We start from the raw sequence: 26,260 nt of genomic DNA on the forward strand, positions 1-26,260 counted from the left end.
TATTTGGAAAAACAAAATGGCTACAAGTGGGACTAGGATAATGCTTTCTTTTAGGGTTATGAGCTTATTGCTCCAATAAGAAGAGTAGCCTGGCTTTACTAAACTGTTTAGGAAAATTGATATTTATTTCAAATGTTTATGGTTTATCATCTCAGAAGATTAATGCCAAATCCTCAAAAATGTAGTGACGAGCGATGACTCATTTGAGCTCATGTCAAAACAATGCGCTTTTGTAATTTGCCTGTCTCTGGGGAAGCTATTAAACACTAAACAAACTGCCTCAGAATGAAACTGATTGAGTGTTTTAAATTATGTACTTTTGCTTGGCTATTAGCCAGAGTTCTTTGGGAAAACTCACTGCACATCAAGAGCTGTGATTTGTGCTGACAGTGACACTGCATGGTTTATGCTGCTTCAGTACCAGCGGTGTGTATTCTAAAGTTAAATAGTCAGACATAGCTCAGTCCTTTTGATAAACAATTTGGGTTAACTCTGCTCTCTGCCAAGTGATATTTTTTCTTTGTAAACGTTGGATGGGATATACCTAATGGGTAAGATATTTTTGTCTGCATTATCTTGTTGACAAATGGCAGAGATTCCAATGAGTTAAAGAATAATTATTATATGTATATATTTATATTTATATATTTGTTTTCCTGTAAAAAGTACCATATTTATATATTTGTTTCCTTGTAAATAGTACCATATATCTTGTCCCTAGTAAAGTTCCACATAGTGTTTTGCATGTAGCAGATACACAAAATATATGTGTTATGGATAATAATGATACCAATAAGCAAAACATAAAGAGTGGCTTTTAATTTCCTATGGTCTGTCTGCCAGTACTGTATGAGGCTTTTTAAAAATCAGTGTTAAGCTAACTACATTTAATTTTTCAGGAGCAATATATTTAAATGACTGACTTTCACTAACCTAGGTAATGAGGATATTTACAATGTTAGATTAGATATTTTTTTAGATTGGGTTTTTTTTTAGTAACACTTTTATTGGGGCTTGTGAGTGGCTTAGCCAGTTAGGTGTCCCAACTCTTGATTTCGGCTCAGGTCTCAATCTCAGGGTCTTGAGTTCAAGTTCTACATTGGGCTCCATTGATTTAAAAAAATTGAAAAAACCTTTAAACTTAAAAGAAAAAAGAAAACCTTCTGTCAGTATAATTAACTCTTAATATGAGTAACCAAGATACTCATAGTACTATCTGGCACTTCTTGAGTAGGCAGTTGGAGCCATGGTCTCCTGACAAAAGTATGGGGCCTTTTATGACCATTTATATCTCACTCAGCACACCTAGGAAAGAGTAGGTGCTCAATAGATATTTGTTGAATTGTACAGATATTCTACTCATACTCATCTCTTATGCTAAAATAATCGATTTCTTCATGGGGCACCTGGGTAACTCAGTTGGTTAAGCATCTGACTCTTGATTTCTACTCAGGTCATGATCACAGGGTTGTGAGATCAAGCCCCACGTCAGTCTCCATGCTGGGCATGAAGCCTGCCTAAGATTCTCTCTCTCCATCTTCCTCTGCTCCTCACCCCCCTCCCAACTCATTCGAGCCTCTCTCTCACCCCAGAAGAAAAAAAGAACCAATTTCTTCAGATGCAATTCCATGAAAGGACATGGAAAAGGTAATGAAAATTAAATGACTTCAGAGTGATTTTATAGTATGGTGATAGATATCATCCCTAAGGAAGTTATCCTGATGTGTAAGTATCTAGTTATCAGCAAGTTGTGTTTGAAAACTATAGTTTCAACCCACGAAAGAAACCTTGGATTAGTCAGTTGTTACCAGTAGATGCTGGACCACCAGAAGTGTTAATAAGTCAGTGAAATGCCAGTTAGAAAGGGATTCACACTAAGCTAATAGCATGATCTTATTTTTGATTAAAAATATAGCATATCCATGTTATGTTTTCTGCCATTCTAGTTACCTGTCTTGAAAAAGGTTTAATAACCAGAGTTGAAGTTTTCACACAGTGCAAACAAAATGGTGATGAGATGACTTCCATTGGAAGAGAGTCAAAAATTAGATTTTAAATTAAAAAAAAAGATTAAAGTGGAAGAAAGAATATATTAAAATCATAATTAGTGTGTCAGGGCAAACACATTCTTATTCACCTAAACTTAGAATTGTTAGAATCAGAGTCTTGACAGAAGTGCTTGTACTCAATGAACAGTACTTTAGAGGCCATATTGCTTCAGAGTTAAGAATACATATAGACAAATTTCAAATTGTTGTGTTCTGTTCCTCCTCGCTCATTTCTGGCTATGTGTCCTTAAGCACCTTTTTTATCTTTTCCAGCCTCAGTTCCTTAATCTGTTAAATGCTGCTAATAATAATACCTATTTTGTAGGGGTGTTACGAGGATTAAGGATTGGTTGAAAACCACTTAAAACAGTGGCTGGCATATAGTAAATGTGCATACATGTGTGTATGTGCACACATGGGCTTGCTTTAAAGCATTTGCCATATTGTTTGGGTGAGCTATAAAAGAAATAGGTTTGGAAGAATTTGATAGGCTTGCAGAAGAAATCCAAAATTGACTATTAAAAGTAATTTATTATTTAAGGTTTAATCTTCCCAGGCCCCTTACATGACTTTCTTGGCTGCCACCCTCAGGGACAGGGACCCTGGTTTGGTTTCATCAGTGACCTGACCCAAAAAAGTACTTGTTTCTGTTTTTACTAAGATGGCTTCACACTGAAAACTATGCAATGCTTCTTTCTTATTTCCCAGGCTCAAATAATGAAGTAAGGATAAAACTATAGTCCCCTGCTGCTTCATTTACTTGTACTAATTTGTCTTAAAAACTCTTCATTTGATAATAGAAAAGTATGGCTTCAAGTAATAGAAACAAGCCCAGGCTAATTAAGTTAAGCAAGATCTTTGGCCAGGAAAACTAACTATTGAGATATGCATCTTGTTTTCCAAGCAAATGCTCCTACTTCAGAATCTGAGTAGGCCTTTTAATTCATTTACCTGGTATGAGCTGCGCAGTTTTCAGACAACCACTCTGCATTTCTGGCAGCAGTGGGTGTGATGAATGTTTTTGTTTTTGTTACTCTTAACGATAAGTGTGTGGTTTTTATTCTCACTATAAACAAAGGTCTGTAAGGACCATAGACCAGATTGTTTCACCATTACAATATGCTTATTTTGTTATTTCCATCATTTGCTAGTATTGTGTTCCTAATCTTGGAGTAGATCTTTCAGTAGGGAGAGAGAAGAACTGCTTTCCAATCAAGTATTTATAACTAAGTAGTAGAACCTGCCTGGTAAACATTTATTCAGTTTCTATCAGGGCAGGTTTTTTGGCTGTTTTTTCAATGATTAAATTAAGATAGGACCTTTAAAAATAGGTTTAGCATGCTCCTTTAAAATAGGATATTCAAGAAAAAAATAGGATATTCCCTTAAAATGAGGCAAAAGAGCCTTCCAAACATTAATTTTTGTTCAGTTGACATCTTTCTGTTCCAAACTTTAGAAGCCGAAAGTTTTTTTCTTCTTTTGCATCCCCCCTGCCTTTTTTAAAATGGCTGCTCTTTGCTTCTCAGCCAACCTGAAATTCAGGCTTATTTTAACTCCCATTACTGCTTATAATGACTGCCTCCTGTTTGCCTCCCATGCCCACTTGTCTTCTTTGGAACTTGGCAGTGCTTGTCCTCTGTTATTCCAGCATCCTTAGTCTCATTTGGCTCTTTGCCCTCAATTTCATCATTTCTACAGCTGACCAGCCTCCCTCTTCCCTTCCAGTTCCTGACAAGCTTCCTGAAAGAATATTACTACACTAAGTGCTCACTACCCTCTTTGGATCCTTGAAATCTGGTTTTAGCACCTGCCGTTCTGATGGAATTGTTCTCTCAGAGGTCATTGGTGACTTCATCATCAGATCCCCCCACAGGCTATCTCCTCTGCTATTTCATCCTCTGGCTTCATCCTCTCCTATTTCTCTGTGCAAGTTAATACAGCTAACTGCTTACCCACTCCTTGAAACTCTCACTTTGGCTTCCAAGACACTGGGCTCTCCCAAATTCTTTTTCTATATCATAGACTGCTTCTTCTCTAACTTCCTTGATAGCTTATCCTCCTTTTCTTATACTCTAAATGTTGGCATTTGCCAGGACAGTCCAGCCCTTTCGTTTTTAAACCACTTCCTCCTTGGTATTCTAATCTATTTCTACTGTTTCAACTTGCCTCTGTATACTAAAACTCCCACATCTTTATCATTAGCCATTGCTTGCCTGACTTATATCTAGCCCCATCTTGCAGTTACTCCTAGATGTCTCAACAGTCTCTCAAGGACAACATTCCAGAGCTGCCTATCCCAGCCTTTCAATTGCTGTTATTAGGATCAATCTTCTTGTCACCAAGGCTTATAAGAGTTACTGAGTCCAGTAACTACCATTTCTACCTCTTGCATCTTCAGATTGTGTAACATACTTCATGTTACAACTTATAAGCATTATTTTTCCATTTCTCTCTTTCATCGAGGTATCATTTATATTTAGTAATGTGCACAAATGTTAAGTCTGCAGTTTGTTACATTTTTATATATGTATTTACCTGTGTAAACTCTGTCCAGACCAAAATATAGAATATGTCCAGCTTCCTAGCAGGCCTCCTTTTTGCCACCTTCCTGTTGATATCTACTATCTTCCCAGGAGGCGACCACCTTTTTTTTCTTTTTTTTTTTTAAAGCAGGTGCAAAAAAGACTTAAGGGTTTATTGATAATAAACTCAATATGTTAAGTGATAATTTGTAACTACCAAAAGTACCTAATTTATTTCCGTGCTAAATAAATAGCAGGATGTTATATAAATGAAGGAAAAATGATAACCTCATTCTCTTTTATTAACGGCCACATCACATACAGAACATTATATTGAGCTCTGAGCACCATTTAAAGAAGGATATATTAGAGCACATTCAGGGAAAAGCTGGTGGTGAGCTTCAAAACAGTATTTTATGAGTAATGAATGGTTCAAGAGTAAGAGAAGACTTTTTTAAGAAACAACGGTTCTAGTAATGGATACAGAAGGTTCTTGGGCAAACTAGAGGCAACCACCATTTTGACCTCTGTTACCATAGATTAATTTTGTCTGTTTTGAACTTCATGTAAATGAATTCTCATATTAATGGAAATTCAATTTCATATAAATGGAATTTTATATTGCCAACAAAAATACATGCAAATTCCTCTTGCTCCACTTCCTCATCACTTGGTATTGTTCTTTTAGTTTTAGCCTTTCTGGTAGGGCTATATCTCATTATAGTTTTAATTTGCATTTTTGTGATGACTAATAACATTTAACTTTTCAGATGCTTATTTGGATACCCTCTATCATGAAATGTCTTTTTTGCTTGTTTTTTTGTTTTTTAAAGATTTTATTTACTTGAGAGAGACTGAAATCGCGACAGAGGTCACAAATCAGTGGGGAGGGAAAGGAGAAGCAAAGATGGGTCTCAGTCCCAGGACTCTGGGATCATGACCTGAGCCGAAGGCCGATGCTTAACTAACTAAGCCACCTAGATGCCCCAATATGAAATGTCTCTTAAGTCTTTTTCTTTCTTATATTGGGTTGTCAGTCTTTTTTTTTTTTTTAATTGATTCAGAGTTCTTTATGTATTCTGAATGTTGGTCTTTGTTGGTTATACATATGCACATATCTTCTCCCAATTTGTGGCTTGCCCTTATTGTTACATTTTGATTAATGGAATTTATTGATTTTAATAAGGTACAGTTTATTAATCTTTTATGATTGTTGATTTTTCTGTCCTTTCAAGAAATCTTTACCTTCTTTAAGATTGTGAAAATAAACTGAGGCTCAGAGAGGTTAAGTGAATTGTGCTAAGATTGTGACAGGCTGTTAGTTGTCTTTAAAACATCAATTGGCTCTTTTTTTCCTGAGCATATATGGCTGTCCATCCAGTCATTTTTGGCTTGCCCTGTATTGGGAACTGGCTATATGAGTTTGGATTAGATTAGTAGAATATAACTAGAAGAAATGGTCATCTCCATCTTGAAAACAAGATATCTTTCATGTATATTATCCTTCCCTTCACCCTCTTCACCCCCACCATGTACTGTAACAGACATAATAGAATTTCAACTCTGATCATGAAGACAGTACTCTGAATGAGCCCACAGAACAGAACTCATTTAAGTTTATTAAAATAATATTTTTAAATTATTTAAATAATAAAGATAGCTCAGATGCTACATTTTCCTTCAAGCCGTTCCTGATCCCCGAATTAGTATTCACTTTTTTTTTTCTCCCCTACTGCCTGCATGTTTTTCTGCTCCTGAGGACAAGGAACATTTCTTTGGTCTACTGCTTTGCCTGTGACAGGCACTTCGTAAGCATTTTGAAATAAATGAATAAATAAACTAGATGATAAGTGAATTTTTCAGAAGGTAAAACTATATATTTCATGATAAGAAATGTTAATCTGGTCATGCAGTGAGTGTAGCCTGAGAATTTCTCTCTACATGGGCTCTGTGCCTTCTCTGCAATGACGTTCTGACTCAGCAGTTCTTAATCAGCAGATTGGTTGTGCTGTATCACTTTCATCTTCTGTAACACAGCTTATGTACCTGGGTATCTTGGTACTAATTACTGACATAGTATGACCATGACCTCATTAGACCTGTTAGCATACAGGCCCTTTCTGACTGCTATACAGTGAGAAAAGACTTAGATGGAAAAAGAGATGCTATTTTCTATTTGAAGCAAATGATTTGACTTAGACAACTATGTGACAACTGGCTTTACTCAGATTCTTTTGGCATCTTTAAAGAACATTTGAACCATATTTGAGATGCCATTGTGTTCCTACCTTCAAATACAACAGTGGGAGATTCTGATCAGTATGTTTGAGGTTAGAACCAGAAATCTGCACTTTTAAATAGTTCCCCTGGCAACTCTAATGATAACTTACTTAATTTGGGGGACCAGTGGAGGGGAAGTCAGAAAGACAGACCTGAATCCTAATTCTTTTCTATACTTACCAGCAGTATAACTTCGGGAAAGTTACATAGTGTCTTTAAGGTTCAGTTTGATTATCTGAATATTATGTGGACAATAACAAGACATACATTTAAACAATGTTATGAGGATTAAATGAGATAATCCATTTAATATGCTTAGCACAGTGTTTGACATTTTACTGACATTCAGTAAAATGTAACTATCATTACTAATATTATTACCACTAATTATCAGGTTCTTTATATGGGATCTTGGGGCACCTGGGTGACTCAGTTGGTTGGGTGTCCAACTCTTGGTTTTGGCTGGGGTCATGATCTTGTGGGTCATGGGATCAAGCCCTGAGGCTGGCTCCACACTCAGCGGGTGCTCTGCTTGAGATTCTCTCTCTGTCTTCCTCTGTCCCTACCCCCCTCAAATAAATAAATAAATATTTAACAAAAAATAAGAGATCTTTCTTTTTTTTTTTTTTTAAGATTTTATTTATTTATTTGAGAGAGAGACAGTGATACAGATCATGAGCTAGGAGAAGGTCAGAGGGAAAAGCAGACTCCCCATGGAGCTGGGAGCCCGATGCGGGACTCGATCACGGGACTCCGGGATCATGACCTGAGCCGAAGGCAGTCGTCCAGCCAACTGAGCCACCCAGGCGTCCCAAGAGATCCTTCTTTGTGTTGTTTTTGTGTAGCCCATACAAAATAGAATCTATTGTCTACAAAGAAAGGATTCATGTGCATGGGTGTGTGGTCTTTCTCTTAATGAGTTCTCAGTTTTAGGTGTTTAAAGTTCTGTATGGGCTTACTCTGATCCCAGTTCCTCTTCCTTAATAATTTACCAAGTAGCCATTTTATGCTTTTTTTTTTTTTAAATTACTGAGGGACTATTACTCTGTGTTTGTATGTGCACACACGTGTGTGTGTGTGTGTGTGTGTGTGTGTGTGAAATTTAAGAACTGAATGTTCTGTTGCAGCATTTCTCAAACAATTAGATAACATGTCATAATTTAGGGACTAGAATTGAGACTGTGGATAAAGTAAATGCAAAGAGCCATCTTTTAAGTTTTGGTCTCTCCTTATAAAATTCTCTGTCTGCTTCAGCATCTGAAAATGGAACAGAGCTAATCTGAGCTAGGGTTTGGTGGTGCTACCTACAAAATAAACTGAGTTTTGATGTGTGTTGTGTTTCATATATTAAAGGAAGAGTGATGTGGAATGCTTGGAGCAGGAGGGAGGAACTGGGAGTGGGAAGAATCATTGTATCCAAAGGTTTTAGAGCCAGTCCCTTGTACCTTAGCTATTTGTTATGAATATGAATTACCCAAAGGTAATAGTAAATAATAAGAAGTTTAACTTTGGGGCAGAAATACTCTTTCATGGCAGGGGTAAGGTTTATTTTAAGTAAAGCAGAAATTCACCAGGGCAAGAGAATGGGTAGATTCACCTGAAGTGTCATCTTTGCATAAAAAAGTAATACTATTGCTAAGAACAGAGTGTCAAAAAAGGAATAAATCTTTGGATCTGTGTGTTGTATGTCTTTCATTTGCATGGATTAAAAAGTCCATAATTCTGCAAGTTTTAGTTAGCTCTTATAGCTGCTATCAGTTCTAGTTAATTTAAGTAACTTTGACTTACTTTTTTATGACATTTGCATTCCACTGTCTATTGAATTCTCAAATAGCCTGGATAGTAAGTGATGAGAGTCGTGGTCTACAAGTCTTACACTTTAGTGAACCATTCACAGTCAGAGTTCATTTATCATTGTCAAGGAAGAGCTGTCGTCATCTGACTGGAATGGATGAGAAATTTCAGTTGTTGGGGCAACAAGAGTATTCAGAGCTGAAATTTCAATTAGAAGTAAGGCTGAATAGTTAACAGTTAAGTGTCTCATTTTGGGGTCAGATTACCCTCATTGCTCTTTCAAGTATTAGATGTTCTTAGTTATTAGGAACTCGTGGAATTCTTAATAGTGTTGGTTTACATATAATTTCTACTCTTTGACTCATATGAATTTAAAACTTCTCTAAAAACCTGTATGGATTTCAGAGGCTTAGAGAGGATTAAAAAGCTATAAAATTTTAAATAACTTCATCCAGTGAGCATGTTTACCTAAATGTGTCATCAAACTTCTCAGTTTTCTGGTTAGAGAACCAGTTTGGGACAGGCTGACTCACACTGTCGACTGATAGAATGCAAACACATTCAGAATTCTGGTGAGACTAACGCAACAAAAACAGAGTTCTGTAAGCTCTTAGAGGTGAAGTGTTTCACCAATAAATCTTCCTATCCTAAGAACTTTCAAAAGAAACAAACATATGTCTTCACAGTTGTTAAGTGCTGGGTGAGGTGGCATAAGCATACTACTGTATCCAATACCTGTGCCACTGTTATTTTACTTTGAGCTTTGGTCTTCTTCCCTAATTTGTCTATTTACTTTTTTTTAAGTTGAAGTATAATTAACATACAATGTTAGGTTAGTTTCGGGTGTACAATATAGTGATTTAACTTTTGTATACATTGTAAAATGATAACTTTAATAAGTTTAGTTACCACCCATCACTGTATAAAGTTTATATTACAGTATTATTGACTATATTCCTTTATCCTGTATATTACATCTTTGTGACTTATTTATTTTATAACTGGAAGTTTATACTTCTTGATCCCCTTCTTGATCCCTACTCCCAACCACCAATCTGTTCTCTGTATCTATGACTCTGCGTTTGGTTTGGTTTTGTTTGTTTTGTGTTTTAGATTACACATGTAAGTGAACGTGTGGTATTTGTCTTTCTCTGATTTATTTCACTTAGCATAATACCTTCATGTTGTCATAAATGACACCCCTTCCCACTCTTAAAGGAAATCATTTTTAAAGGTAATCTGGGAAATATTAGTACTTTGCCCTTCAATTAATAAAAGCAATACTCTGGAATTCTAGATATTATCTCCATATGTAAATAAACATTTTATTGGGTTTGTATTTCACTTTTAATTGTTAGATCACAAATTCTTGGCCCAAATAGTTATTCACATTCTTTTCAGTTACCCCTTGTGCAAGGAAGGTAGATAGCAAGAATATTTATGCCCATTTTGAGGATTAAGACATCTGTACAGAACTCAAGTTATCTTTTTTTTAATCAAGTTTGTTCAGCAAATTTGGGGGCAATTCCAAAGATGGCCAAAGAGTGATATTCTCTAAGATCATGATATTCTCTATGAAAGGTTTGCTGAATATCTGTTCAAGGATAAAGGGATGGAGATTGGAACGTCTTCTTGGCAGAGTTCAGGGTACAGTCAAAATAAATAGATGCTCCTATTCCTTTCTCTTTTCCAGGTAATTCTCTCTCATTGCCATTTGTTTATATTTTGCTGTAATTAACCAATTTTAGGCCAGGCAAAAGAGATTAGGTAGCATACTTAATACCTAAGAGATTAGGACACATACTTCTCCAATCCCATTTTGCTGTGAATTTTGCTAAGTCTTTATTAGGAAGTTGTACAGTAATGGAAAACAAGGAATCCATTTCTGAAGACCTTATCCCCTTTGGTGTTTTGCTTATAGTTGTAGTTCTCTGCTCGTTGTTAATATTATTACTGTTATGCTCTTTCCAGATTTGACTCTGGACATACCTAACATAATGCTTTGTGTATGCTGTGGATGCTCTGACAAATTCCTGATGGTGGGTTGAGATTTTTCTGTGCAACACATTTCTCTTGGTCTCAGAAGAAAGAGTAAACTTGGGATAATGGCACATAGTCTGCACAACCTAAGCCCTCACCTCAACAGAGACTTAACAGAGGCTTAATTCCTCAACAGAGACTTAGTTCCAGACTTGTCTTTTTCATTCCTTTGTACCTGTGGGTGCAATTTTCTGCCTGAAATATCCTTTCCCCTCTTCTCTGCCTGATGAAAGTCTACTCAGACATCAAGTTAATTGCTCCCTGATGGGACACCTTCCCATTCCCTCCATGAAGAACTAATCCATGCCTCAGATGGGATCCATGAGTATTGTGTATATGCTTCCGTTGCAGCCCACATTTAACTACCTCATACACTTATTTTTTCTACTGGTGCATCAAAGATAGGATCTATATCTTACTCTTTATTTTTGTCCCCAGTTAATAGTTTCATGCATAGTATTATGTTAAGTGAATGTCAGTGAGTGAATGAACATAGATTCCCCCTTTTTTCTTTTTTCTCATATAGAACAAAATGCTCTTCTCCTTTTTTTTTTTCCCACAAAAAATATCATTTCCCTTGATCATTTCCCTTTGGAATATTTCCAGTAACCTATTTCTAAGTCCCTGTCCTTTGGTTCCTGAGTATGATTTGGCATTAAAGGACCTTTCTCTGTAAAGTTTTAATAACACAGCTAACCTGTATCTCATGAGAAATATCCATTATCATTAACAGTTTTATCCTTTTTATGGCTGAACAAAACTGAAAGGATATGATTGTCTGATAGGGATTGTGTTCAATCTCTAGATCAATCTCAGCAGGAGGGGGTGGTTATTACCGTCTTTACAGTATGAAGAGTTTTGATTCATAAATATGGGATGTCTTGCCATTTATTAGGTTTTTCATTTCTGTCAATATTGTTTTATAGTTTAAAAGTTCAAGTCTTACACTGCTTTTATTTAATTTATTCCCAAGTGTTTTTTTTTCTTTTTGCTGCTATTATAGCAGCAATGGAATTGTTTTTTAATTAAACTTTTAATTTGCTTGTTGCTACTGTACAGAAATATGAATGATTTTTGTATATCAATCTTGTATACTGTGATTTTGCTGAGCTCATTTATTAGTGCTAGTAGATTTCTTAAGATCTAATTATTACTATTATTATTATCATTGTGTTAGTTTAATTTCCAAAGCAAAAGATGATCAGAGATTGTTCATCTCTCCTAAAAGGGAAAACACTAGTTTTTATTTTGTAGGACGGTGTATTAGCTATTTTATTCATGCCTAGATCTAAGTTCTTATGATGGTTTTTTAAAAAGATTTTACTTTTAAGTAATTTCTACACCTAATATGGGACTCAAACTTACAACTCCAAGATCAGGAGTCACCCACTATACTGCCTTAGCCAGCCAGGCACCCTTTCTATGATGATTTTATGCGCTACTTCATATGTTTATATATTCTATCTTAATTTTATATTTTGAAGACAAACTATTTCATCTATCAACTGTGTTAGCATATTAAAATTACTATATGTTAAGATCTATAGTCTTACTATAAATTTTGGAGTAGTTGAGAAAAAAAAGTTACCCATATGATTTTGTCTGAAAGAAGAAAGTGGCCATAGATGGACAATGACTGGCAGGTTCATATACTTTTACCTTTAATTTTGCTTTATTTCTGATTCTCCAGAAGATGTTTAGGGACAATTTGGAGTTTGTGGATCATGTCCATCACCTCAGTGTCAGTCCCCTATCCAAATAAGCATAATCCCTTGTATTTGGGAAAGCATAAAGAAAGTGTATGCTGCTTTGATTCTTCAGGGGTCATTTTATTCACTTAATCAGGCGACTGCTGCAGATTAGTATAAATTTCATTGGAACTGCAGGAACTGCTGCTCTTGGATCAAATCCCTGCTTCTTTTGCTTTTACAGCCTTGCTCTGCTAGGAGATCCGAAGGCCTCTGGGGAAGGTGCTAACAAGTACTTGGGTGGGATCTGTAAACCTGACTCTACGAGAGTCTCAGTGCTGCCCCCCTCCTCCCACCACCACTACAGCCTTCTCTGATGTCCTTAGGGTCCTGCATAAAGGCTTCTTTTCTTGTGGGTTTTAATTCCTTACTATTCAAAAAACAAAAACACAAAGTTACCAATGACTGACTTACCTCTGAAAGAAGATTGGAATTAAGAGGCATCTGAAGTCATTGAGAGTCAATTTGCTGAACAATGTTTAATAGCCCCCAAAAAGGGGAATATAATCTAAAGTCCATATATGGGGTCTGGCTAAATGAACTGCAACTATAAAATGAAATAATGTGCAGCCACTTAAAAAAAAGTAGGAAGAATATGGTATCATCTCTCTTCATGAACTGCTGATACAGGCTTACAATAATTTTTTAGAAAAATGCACAGGAAACTTAACTATGGATTACTTTGGGGAGTAGGAAGTAAAATGAGAGGAAGGCTTTAATTTTTATTTTATACCTTTCTTTTCATTTGAATTTTCTATTTCCATATATTACGTGTTCTTCTATTTGTTTTTTAGTTATTTCAAACATATGAAATTAGAGATAATGGTATAATGAACGCCCATGTGTTCTTCATGCAGCTTCAATAACTATCAACTCCTGGCCTATATTGTTTCTTCTGTACCACCCTGCTGAAGGGTAGCAGAATATGCCATTCCAAAATAAGCCTCTTTGGCATAAGAACTATTTTGAATTGATTATTTTGAGAAACAGCAGATGCAGAACTTCTGAAGATAAGAGTGGAGTTAACCTTTTGTAAGAGAAATTTACACTTACGGAGGGACACTCTGTTTGTAAGGGTATCTTGCTCTCAGTACCAGGACAAGAAGGATGACTAAATCACAAGGCAGTCTTCCCAGTGGAGAAGACACCAACTTAAATCTGCATAACAGACCTTACCCTTGCTTTTTCCGGTAGTGTCCTTAACAAGCTGCCCCTTCCCCAACCCACCGGGTCTTTTGCTTTTAGCTGAAGATGGTATTTAAGGCTCCAGCTTAAGTCATCTTGTAGAGGTACTTATTTTCCCTGGTTATTTCCCATGTATGTACTTGAGGCATACATGTTAATAAACTTCAGTTTGTTTTTTCTCTTGTTAACCTGTCTTTTATTACAGAGGGTCTCAGCCAAGAACTCAGAAGTATAGAGAGGAAATTATTTTCCTCCCCTACACTAATGCGCCCCACTTTAAATTTTTTTTTATGTTCATTTTTTTTTAATTTTTTTTCCAATTTATTTATTTTCAGAAAAACAGTATTCATTATTTTTTTCACCACACCCAGTGCTCCATGCCCACTTTAAATTATTTTGAAGTAAATCCCAAACATTCTATCATTTCATTTTAAAATATTTTCAGACTATATCTCTAAAAAATAATGATTTTTTAAAATACACATCACAACACCATTAACACACCTAACATTAGAAATAATTCTTTCATATTCTGAAATATTCCAGGGTTCAGATTTTCCTGATTCCACCCCCTCCTATAGTGTCTTCAAATCAAAACTCAAGTAAGATCATCCATTACGCTTTATGGAGATGTCTAAATTTCTTTTAACTTATAAACTTCCCCTTGGTAATTTCCCCTTATACATTATTTACAGCATTTGTTAATGGAACCAGGCTGTTACACCGAATCCTCAAAGTACTGATTTTGCTGGTTATAACCCTGTGTTGTCATTTTATATATATATATATATATATATATATATATATATATATATATATTTGTATTTAATTTTGAAGAAATTTAATGTTTCCGTATTCATTCGGCCGTGTAGAAAAGGTGCAAGAAAGTTCCTGTCTGTGGGTCAATATCAAAACATTTAGAAGCATGAAGAAGAATAACACATTTCTCTTCTTGCCACCAAAGAGCAGGGGATCTTTGGGAGAGGTCTTCACTAAAAACAAGAGCTCCTTTGAAGTCCCCATAGCTGCTGCTACCAATTACAGTGTTCATGTTAGTGGGTATGTTTGGAGAGAGTAATACATTTATTTATTCTGTACATACCAATTGGGCACTTTCTGTGAGGGCCTAAGGCTACAGAGATAAACAAAACAAGATGTCTCTGCTCTCCTTACAGAAGTGTGTAAGTGGGGAGAAGACAGACAAGAAGCCATGATAACAGGCTTCTTCATCACATATGTATTGTGTCCAGTGCTTATCCTTCTGATTTAATATAGATCTGCTGTTATAGGATGCAAAGAACATTTGTCCTCTTTCCTCATCATATATATCCTCTTCTCCAAAGCTGAGCTTCTTAAATTTGGCTTCTCCATTTCTGGATCAACAGTGTTCTAGGGCCTGTTTCTTATTTATTGGTGATATTGAAGTGATTATTCAGAAAGCTTACTAGATGGACTTGAGCTTTGCAGGTTTTCAAGGTCTCCACCATTCCCTACTGTGTATATCCAGCTTCTTCCTCTCATTTATCTTAGCCAGATGGCCCCTGAAGACATTTGAGGTTGAGGACTGCACCCCACCCCTTACACATTTATGTTTCCATTATCCTTTTTTTTTTTTTTTAAGATTTTATCTATTTTATCTATTTTGACAGACAGAGGTCACAAGTAGGCAGAGAGGCAGGCAGAGAGAGAGGAAGGGAAGCAAGCTCCCGCTGAGCAGAGAGCCCAATGCGGGGCTTGATCCCAGGACCCTGGGATCATGACCTGAGCCAAAGGCAGAGGCTTTAGCCCACTGGGCCACCCAGGCGCCCCTCGGTTATATTTTAAATGAAAGTAATTATTAATAAATGTAGCATCTGTAAGGAAATTTGGGCTATTTTCAATTCAATAAAAGCAGAACTTGAACATTGTTTCTAAAACATTTTAGAAGATGGATTCTTCTATATATATCTTTGAAATATGTCTGAAGTACAAAGAAACCAACTTTGGGGGAGTCCTTTCACGATTTGGTGGGTTATGAGTGCTCAGCCATGGTGCAAGAAAAGTTTGTTCTGAAACCACAAATCTCCTTGAATTTCTGAGATTTCTTTCTGGAATTGAAAGTGGGAACTAAGTGAGTGCCCCTCATGTTTCCCTAACAAACAAAATAAAATTAGTCTGGAAAAATACAGGCCTATTTAGAGGAGATGGGGAAGCGTGTTTCAATATTAAACTCTTCCAGTTTAGAATTAATTCCTGCCATCCAGAGGTTTTTTTTGTGATGAAGTTTTATCTGATTTGCTCTGCTCTGTTATATTGAGGCATGACTCATTTAGAATTCAACACAGATGAAAATTGAGTGATTTTTTTTTTCCTTCCAACATTTTTGTTATTCTGTGCCTCTTACTTTGTTTATTGATAAAAATCTTAGCCCTCAAAGGAATGGTGAGAATAAGCCACTGAATTCTTCTGCATGAAGAGGCCACAGGAGTTCTCCACAAATAAACACATAAAAAAAAAAAAATTCATTTAATCGAAATGCTGTCCTAACAGCTTAAAGTATCATGTTTGAAGGTATGGCTATCGAAAAACTGGCACGTTCTTGGATAGATTATTAGCTGGAGATTCGATTAGTCAGCAAATCTGTTTAAAAAAGAAGTAATTTGACATAAAGCAAATGATAGATGTGCTTCACAGGGAAATTTGTTTTCTCTTTAACTGTCATTTATATTAGGTCCTCACTGTTGACACTACTGGTAAATATTCAGTTTTGAGATCTCTGATATCTTTGAAGGGTATGTCCACTAAACAGTGTAGTTGCAATCACATGTGCTGCTTTTTTCTATATTGTTCTTTTACTATATATATTCCACTGTTTGTTATGGCATGACAAGTCTTGAATGTCATTTTCAGTTAACATCAAAAACAAAAATGCATGATATAGGGGTGCCTGGGTGACTAGGTTGGTTAAGTGTCTAACTCTTGATTTCTACTCAGGTCAAGATCTCGGGGTTATGAGATCAACCCCTGCTTCAGATTTTCTCTCTCCCTCTGCTCTCCCTCTCCCTTTGCTCCATTTTTTTTTTTTAAATACATGATATAAAGTGACAAAACTGTAAATTAGAAATTACTTATTTTTGAGAAAACACATAATGTCCTCATAAATTCTGCTAACATGTTTCTTCTGAAACATTTTTTCCTTTTTTTTTTTTTTCAAGATTTTATATATTGAAAGAGAGAGCAAGTGCTCAAGTAGGGGGAGGTGCAGAGGGAGAGGGAGAATCCCAAGCAGACTCTGCACTGAGTATGGAGCCTGATAAGGGGCCAGATGGAGGCTCAACCCTAAAACCATGGGATCATGACCTGATCTGAAATCAAGAGAGACACTTAACTGACCAAGCCACTTAGGCACTGCTTCTGAAACATCTTCTGAAGAAATATAAATTACCTGTTTTCAGGCATCTCAAATATTTTAAGCTGTTACTGGGAAACTCATTGAAACAAATGGGAAAATGCTGTGGACATAAATATGTGTGCATGATAAATAGGAGATGTGAGGAAGCAAGAATTTGCAAGTAGAAATTGAGTTAAATAGGAGAAATTGGCATGAAATTCTCAAACACTTCAAATCAACTGAATTTTCAGAGGTGGAATTTGACAAAATGAATTTTGGATTCCACGATGTTGAACAAATCAAACTTGTCAGGACCATGAAATGTCAGTACTGTGTTATAAACTATTGCCAGGATCCTGGATTTGGACTCAAAAGCTTGTTTGGCATAGGATTGTATGGAAAGAGGAGGGTTCAGATCTTTTAGAGAAGAAGCAAACAGAAACCCAAACAGTCTTAGGAAGTCCAAACCTGAATTTGATAGGGAAGAGGAAATATACTGAAATTATATTGACAACAGCAAAATACTATTTCAAGAAAAATGTTAGGTTTGTGTTTTTATGATATATTAGAATTTTTTCCTTCAGAAGTAACACATCTCTAAAAGCCCAAGTCAGTGGGAAAGTCTGATTCATGTTACTAACATCCGCTTTACATACTTTTTAACATCAAGTCATGTTTAAAATGAGGTCAGATTCAAGATTAGTCCCAGGCAAAGTTACAAAATAAGAAATGGGTACACTCCTGCATTGTTAGTAATAATATAAACAATCTATTTATAGAGGACACGTTAGCTACAGTTTTCAAAATCCCTAAAAGGTTCATAACTTTTGACCCATATCTAAGGATTTATTATTCTAAGGCAACAATTAAGAAGGTGTAAAAATTAGTTGAAGTATGAGGCTATTAGTCACTTCCTTATAAAAGTGAAAAAGTGGAAGGTATATAAATTCCTACAATAGGGAATTTGTTAAATAAATTACATCTGTATGATATAGCAGAAGTCATGCTCTTAAAAATTACGGTATAGAGAAGTAGTGATTTAGGAGGATGGATAGAATGTTTTAATGAATAGAAATAGGGTACAACAACTGTGAAAAATATGAATTGAGAGAGTTGTTTTTAGCTTTTTTTTTTTTTTTTTTGGTTAATTTTTCCACTGTTCTTCAACTTTAAAATCCCCTTTTGGGATCTTTCTTTCTCCCAGTGCCTTGATAAAGGACCTGCCTTCTTTTATATCTGCTCTCACGGGGACAACCCCAAAGCTCTCAAGCTTGTTCTTCTTCATCTATCAAAATCGAGTTTTGTAATATACATATACTATTCTCCAAAGCTGGACTAAGTGAAGAGAATTAATCCAGAAGCTAATTTATGATAAGATATTAATATAAAATAATAGATTAAAGTTTAACAACTTCTCTTAAATTTCAGTCACTTATTCAACAAATATTTATTGCATTTCTTCATACTCTGGACCTTGCAGGAGAAACTATGAACAAAACAAATCAAATGTAGGCCCCTTACCTAATAGTGGGAATATTTGATTCTTCACAATCATTTTAGGCCAGATGACGTGATTGTGTGGGGATCTTGTGACATTGGCAGGCCAGAGCAGCAATGGAATCTTCTGGTGCACTTAAAAACTGCCATATTGCATGAGTCTTAATTTCATATATATGCTAGCGTGTCCTCTTCATGATACCACTGCATTAACATTCCTGGTTTTTTCTAATTAAAATGATTTCCAAAATGGGGAAATCGGTCTCTGTGGTTTAAAAGGAAAAAAATTTCCTTGAGCACTGTATTGCTCTGTTCAGTGTTACAGTATTAGATCATTAGGCAGTTTAGTAATACCTCTACTCTGAAGGAAAGAAGGTATGAGCAGCCCTAGAGAGTGATCCCTCCTTTGCGCAGCCTCAGTGTTCTCTGTTGTCATCATGCCTGTAACACAACACTGCACTGTTTTATTGTCTGTCCCTCCTATGCTGAAGTGTATGACCCCCTGAAAGCTCCTATTCATCATCACGTCCTTATCCCCTGAGTCAGTATAGGATCTAATTAAATGCCTCCCTGGAAATCTGAAAAATTACAGTGTGTCACCAAGTATGTAAAAAAAACACCTTTAAACAAAGGCAAATGTGAAGAAAGATGCTAGTGCTTACTGAGTGCTTCCTGTGTGTTAGACACCATACTTAGCACTTTTATGCATTTTATAATTTAATAATTCTAAGAACTTATAAGATATGCTTATCTGTTTTTAACAGTGAAACTGAGATTAAATAGGTTAAGTACTTTGTTGGGGGTCAAAAAGCTGGTTAGAGGATGGGACCATGACTTAGACTTTTGTTATTCTGACTTGAGTCTATACTTTTTAACTCCAGTAGCCTACACCCTTCTAAGAAAATGCTTTTTTGTGCAGTGATATTTACTCCTCATTTACTCATCATTTATGCCAGGCATCTCCATCCTCATAGCTGGCTGTTTGGCTTTATCTTCTCATGAGGGAATAATACACTTGCCAGGAAAATTTACCTGCAAGTTGCAAATGCAGGATACAGTTTCATTCTAATGTTCCACCTTAATTTCCATTTATGAGGCAAAAATTTCCATTCTGACATGGTTTAATGACTCTTCTTTCTCTTTGTATTTTATAGTCAGGTGGAACACAAGTTTGAGGTCACCTTTCCACATTCAGTCTTTGGCTTCCTGTTCTATAGGGCTGTTAAACTAGTAGCTGTGAGCCTGTTGGATGTTTATCCAGTGTTTACTGTATGCCCTCCATTCTCCTAGGGCTAAGCTGGCTGTTGAATAATTATAGTCCTTAATACCCTTTTTTCCTGACTTTCTGTAATATTGCAACAATAGTGTCAGTACCACAGAATGAACACTTTAGTCTTCTTTTAATCACCTACATATTATTTGTGAGTATCTGGTCTTTTCAACTGTATTATTATTATGTCTTAAAATTCTTCTGGACCACCCCCTACAACACCAAGCACAAAACTTCAGCATATAATAATGATTCTAGGGAGAATAGCACCAAATATGCTATCAGGAGAGCTAGCTTCTGGTCTGGTTTTACTACTATTTAGCAGCAAGATTTTGTGATTTCTTATTTAGGACTTGATGGGCCTCACTGTTCTCAATTCAAAAATCAGAAGGTTGGTCTAGATTGTTAGGTCTTTTCTAGTTTAAATTCAGGATTCAGAGACTTCTGTAACTTTTTTGTAGTTATCCAATTGATCAATTCTTTGTAGTGGCATTAATAGGAATAGAAACATTATAAACTGACCTGGATTTGCAAAGGCAATACTGGGTTCAATTTGGATATGTGACATTTGAGAAGTAGTACAGCGTACCTAAATCTAGATATCCTTTAAGAATGGAAATACAGGGGCGCCTGGGTGGCTCAGTGGGTTAAGCCGCTGCCTTCGGCTCAGGTCATGATCTCAGGGTCCTGGGATCGAGTCCCGCATCGGGCTCTCTGCTCAGCAGGGAGCCTGCTTCCCTCTCTCTCTCTCTGCCTGCCTCTCCATCTACTTGTGATTTCTCTCTGTCAAATAAATAAATAAAATCTTTAAAAAAAAAAAAAAAAGAATGGAAATACAGACTTGGATTTGAAGTTGGTAAAGACATTGTCATCCTCACTGGCTTCTTTTGATAGTATGAGTTAGAATCATAGGCTTAAAGTAAAAGGTACTTACTTATAGCAATCACATAACCACAGATATTTAGATCTGAAAGAGAAATACATATCATATGGTCTGCCCCATATGTTTTATACCCAAGATTGGAGAAATGGAATTTGTCCAAAGTTACACACTATCTACAGATCTAGTCTATAGACCAAAGTCCCCTATCTCCAAGCTCCTGCTTCATCCCTCACTGTATTTGTTAGGTTTCCTCTTTAACTGCTTTATAACATGTATAATATTATTTTGTGAGTAATAACTTCACTAATCATTGCTTATCCAAATACAGATGCAAAATTATTTGTAAAATTTGGCTCAGCTTTCTGGGAGAGAACAGCAGTCGAAACACAGTGTCATTTCTGTATCTGAATTTTGACCTCTATAATTAAATGGTGCTATATGAAAAGCACTGAATTGTGTAGTGGCAAGGTACAATTCTGTGACATCTATTGAAAGCTAAGTTATGGTGTACAGTCCTAAATTGTGTTCAGTACCTTTATGAGGTAATTAATTTCTCTGCATCCCTTCCCAGATCCTATGTTAGGTCTAGGGTGTATGAACACTTATGATACTCTGTAGAATTATGATACTGAAGTAAATGTTTATACTAGGTCTCCATTTTGTTCTGATGAAGAACTGGATACCCATGACAAAGGTCAAATGGAGATCTGGCATCTATTTCACTACTTGCAAGACATAGTCTTGAGAATATGTAATACACAGAACTCCTTGCCAGAAAACAGAAAGGAAATGATTGCATTTGAGTACAATGTATTCTACAACAATAGTTTAGTGTGCATGAAATTTAAAACTGCTGGCTTTCTAAATAAGATTTTTTTAAGTAGACTTAGTTTATTTTTTAAAACATTATACCCATTGTGTCATACTTTATGGGAGAGTCTTAAAAGCTGAGATTTAAGACCAAAGAAGCTAAAAATTCTAATGGCAATGGTTGCAAGATATTGAATTCTCCAGTAAAGTACTCTAGTTTAATGTGTTTGTTGATTTCTCCTGAATGTTCTATTTTCATGAGCATTTCAAGTTATTATGTCATTTTACTATAATGGTGCCTTTTTTCCCCTACCCATCATGATTGCTTAGTACCTTAGAAGCTTCAGTATCAAGCCTTAAAGTCTGCAGTGGTGTCTCTGTTTTACACATGCACAAATTAGTTAGGGTTTTATACAGGTGGAAACCATATCTACCTCCTTCACCTAGTGTCTTCCATAGTACTTGGCATGTAGCATGCATTTCATTAATTGTTGCTGCTGGGGTTTTTTTGTTTTTGGCCGTTGGTTGTTCTCAAGTGATTGAATGAATGGCATGCAGTACAAACTAGCTAACTAATTAACTAAAAATTTAGATAAATATATTTATTATTTACATATATATGAGGGAGATAGCCAAAGCCCCTGAAAAGAAGATTTGATGTTTTTGACAAAAGCCTTTAAAAGTACTCACATATAGGGATGCCTGGCTGACTCCTTTGGAGGAGTGTGCTACTCTTCATCCTGGGGTCATGAGTTTGAGCCCACATTGGGTGTAGAAATTACTTAAATAAATGAACTTTAAAAAAAATTTTTTTTTAAGGTACTCAAATACCCTCAGTTAACAAGAAGGTGAATATGGCTCAACTTTTCAGTCACTTTGTCTGATGACCATCTGCAAAATGGGCCTGTCATAATGGGAAAGGGTTGATGATGGAAATCCTTTTTTATAAAGTTCCCTCAGCCAAAGGAGAGGTAGAAGTGCTTTGTACTTCACTAAAGCCTGAACAACAAAAGACTTAGCCCAAGGTATGGTCAGGGCAGCAACCCTTAAAGCTGGGTCCCTGGTGACTTTACTCTAAAGACCCTTCTTCCTCCAGGGCCACTGTTCTATCTAGTAACTCTTGAGCAGGACAGGAATAAGAAATTCTACCTGTGACTCTTTCTTCACTATGTGACTTTTGAGAAGCCAGCATTTGAACTCTTGCTTTATGAAGTCAGAGTATCAATGCTAACCCATTTGGCCAAGATATTATGAAAAGTAATTTAAGGCTTAAAAAAAAAATTCACAGTTGAAGCCACATTTTTATACAGAGTTGCCATAATATTTGTTTCCCACTTTAGTGGTTACTTCAAGGCCCAAAATGTAATAACATGTATGGTTAATATACATGGTTTGTTTTTGTATTCTAAAAAAGAATGCATGATTTCAAAAAAAAGGAACTTTTCTTTTTCTTCACAGCCTTTTCCCCCACTGAAACTGAAAAAGGAAAAAGAAATTATGCAAGGTTTTTGAAAGTACAGACAGATTTGGCATTTCACTTATGGGAAAATTTTGCAAAATTGTACTGACTAAAAGTGATTTTTGTTTTGGCTTTCCTGTGAAGCCATCCAGAAAGGTCAAAAATTACTGGCATTGCTTTTATATAAAACATTTCACGTAGACTCCACTTGTAATTCAGCCAAGTACATAATTCAGGTCATCAGTGACACACATATCCACACATTGGAACTGGTCAGTGAACAGAAAGTGGTCATGAAATGTGGATAATGTTACCTTATGGACAGACCAAACTGCCCAGATTACAGCAAAGGAAACTTTGCATTAACATGCTTGGGAATGGTTTCCTGAGCTCATCATCCCTGCCCCCATCCTCCCTCAGTGGGAAAACCAATTGTTTACTGATTACGACAACTACATCAGTTGGCAAACATTTTGGCCTAAAAACCTGTGACATCAGTCTCCTTTAGGGTTTTCCTCATAAAACAGATTCTCCCAGGAAAACACAGAAATTGAGCCTAAATTTGAAATCCATTATTATACCCTCTAAGGTCTCTTTAACTTATCTCAATCATGTATTTCTTAATTTTTATTTTATTTCCACATAGATATTATCCAACACTTACCAACCGAGTAACATTCTCAGTGTTTTTTTCAGAGTTTCATTCAGATAGTCTTTTATAGTTACCCTCACCCAACTTCCTTTTTATGGGGATATGATATCTGTCTTTGTTTCTCTGTACTGAGGGTCACTGATTTGGGAGTGGCTTCTATTACTTTGTTTGAGGAAGGAAATAAACATTATTCTTTGACCCCTTAAGACAAGTTCATCTTGCTTTTGTGAAGAGTGGCTATGTGCTCAAGAGGAAGTACTCTCAATAAAGTTAGAAGGACTCCATGATGGTGCACATGTTGTTTTGTCCCTTGTCAGAGAATGAAACAAATGAGTGATATTTCACTCGTGTAAGCACCTCCTGAATTATTATAGTTTTCCCCACTTTGTTTTGTTAGATGGATTTCATGTAATATTTTGATGCAAATGGCCCTAAAGCAGGGAGAAGTCCTCAGGCCCACAGTCTCCCTGTTGAAGGTAGGGGAGCAAGAAGGACCAGTGCAACAAGGGTGCCAAGATAACGGGAGCTGTGATGTTGTATGGGCAGAATAGGGCAAGAATTGTCTGTATATCTTGTGAGTTGATCATACATTTAACAATCTCATATCCCAAGAGTTCCATCTGAAAGCTGTTCCTTGGCAAACAGAAATAGGTGATTTTCATATCTTCTGGAATGGCTGCTACATACAAATAAGAGTAACTACAGTCAATTTTTCCTGTTTTTGGCAATGGTATGTTCACTTTCATTATTATTATTATTATTTTTTAAGATTTTATTTATTTACTTGACAGAGATCACAAGTAAGCACAGAGGCAGGCAGAGAGAGAGGAGGAAGCAGGCTCCCTGCCGAGCAGGGAGCCCGATGCAGGGCTGGATCCCAGGACCCCGAGATCACGACCTGAGCGGAAGGCAGAGGCTTTAACCCACTGAGCCACCCAGGCGCCCCACTTTCATTATTCTTTAAGATGAAGAAACTTTGTGTCCAAAGGCTAAAAAACATGATCTTTTAAATTCTTCCTCTTAAGCCCCCTTGATACATGTAGAAATTCCATTCTTAATATATTGATTCCATGGGATACAATTTACATTTGTCTCACTGTTTTCCTTTTCCTCTAGCTCATGGCCTTTATTCCCACTGAATTTTTGTTCCCATTTCTCAGAGTTGTTCTCTTTGCCCTTTCTTAGTTTAAATAATCTTCATCTGCCTTCCAGCATTATTTCTGGATGTCCTCCTAAGCCTTCCACTAGAAGATAGTTGAAGTACAGCAGTGAATATTAAAACTGTACCTCAGACAGCCCTCCACATTCCTACCCTAAATCTGTAATGTCTTGCCTTCTTTGTTAATGTGGTAAGCCCTCTGGAGAGGGACAACCAGTACTTCTTTGTTCTATGGCAAGCAGCACTCTAACCATAGTCAATAAATGTTCATAATAATGAAAGATGAAAGAAAGTGTCTGTGTTCAGCAAGTTAGTGCCAAATAAATGTGGAGGCCAAATGAGGCCACGGGTGCCAAACCACAGGGGTTCGAAATAATATTTAATATAACATTGTCTCATTGAATAACAAATCTTACATTGTAATGTCTGAGTCAAATCTTCCCTTGGTGCCAGACTTCTCATACTCCTTTAATCTTCCCCTCAAGATATTTCAAGTTCATGAAGCTCAAGGTAACAACTCCCCCCACCCCCACCCCCACCCCCACCCCCACCCCCACCCCCATGTAGTGAGTAGAAAACAAACCTCCTGATGAATGTGGAAAAAAAGTAACTGGATGTGAGGTCCATGGATTCTCTGGGAATCAGACCAACTGTCTACCATGAAGTAAGAAATGAAACTTTGCCATTAACCTAGCTATTGTGTAATTTCAGTTACCTAGCTAAAATATGAATTATAAGTAGTTTTAAAAAGCACTGAGACTACTAATATTTTAGAAAAATAATTATTTTTTCTGCGTTTTTCTGTGATTATTAGAATGCAGCACCATTAGCTTTGTAACTCAGAAGTACACATGGAATAACAGAAGTGAAATGACAGTTCAGTAAAATTTGATATTGCAATGATAGGTTCTTTTCTATCTTTGTATTATCAGTATAGAGCCTTAATTGTCCTTTCCATTTCAAATGAAGGCTCATATTTTCTAAGGTGATTCAGAACAGAGGGACAAAATTGAGCAAAATAATCTGCCCTTCATATGGTTACAAAATGTTTACCAACCAATCTCTCCCTTTTTGCAGCCAAACCTCTCAAAATAATGGTTCACATTTAAGCTGCTACATTCTCGTTTCTTATTTATTCTTCAAAGCATTGTTATTTGGCTGCTGCCCTCACTGTTTTATTGAAAGGACTCATTAAGTTTCCCAGTGTCTTCCTTGTTGCAAAGTCCTGGGACATTTTTTCTCCTTTTCTGTATTGCTTGAAAGTCTTTCCTTGTTTGGTTTCTTTGCTTTCTTTCCCTTCTAGTTCTTCAGAAAACAGCGAGCCATTGATTCTTCTGGAGTTCCCTTCCAGAATTCTCTCTCCTCACCATATCAGCACTCATTGCTTCAGCTATCACCAGGCTGCAAATCCACATCACTGGCCCAACATTTTCTAGACCCGTATTTCCAACTGTATGTTGTTTAATTAGATATATCATTCTCCCCACTGGACATCAGAATACACCAGGTACCTCATACTCAGCATGTCTAAAACTGGACCTGC

General features: G+C 36.3%; 2 protein-coding genes across 4 annotated transcripts in view; one reads left to right on the forward strand and one right to left on the reverse strand.

Annotated features, from left to right (window-relative positions):
* CMSS1 (cms1 ribosomal small subunit homolog) overlaps nt 1-26,260 on the forward strand; it is a 389,957-nt gene that overhangs the window by 88,848 nt on the left and 274,849 nt on the right. The window lies entirely within an intron of this gene.
* FILIP1L (filamin A interacting protein 1 like) overlaps nt 1-26,260 on the reverse strand; it is a 113,601-nt gene that overhangs the window by 81,047 nt on the left and 6,294 nt on the right. The gene's annotated exons all lie outside the window — the stretch shown is intronic.

This window comes from Neovison vison, chromosome 6 (genome assembly GCF_020171115.1).
Source record: "Neovison vison isolate M4711 chromosome 6, ASM_NN_V1, whole genome shotgun sequence".
NCBI lineage: Eukaryota > Metazoa > Chordata > Mammalia > Carnivora > Mustelidae > Neogale > Neogale vison.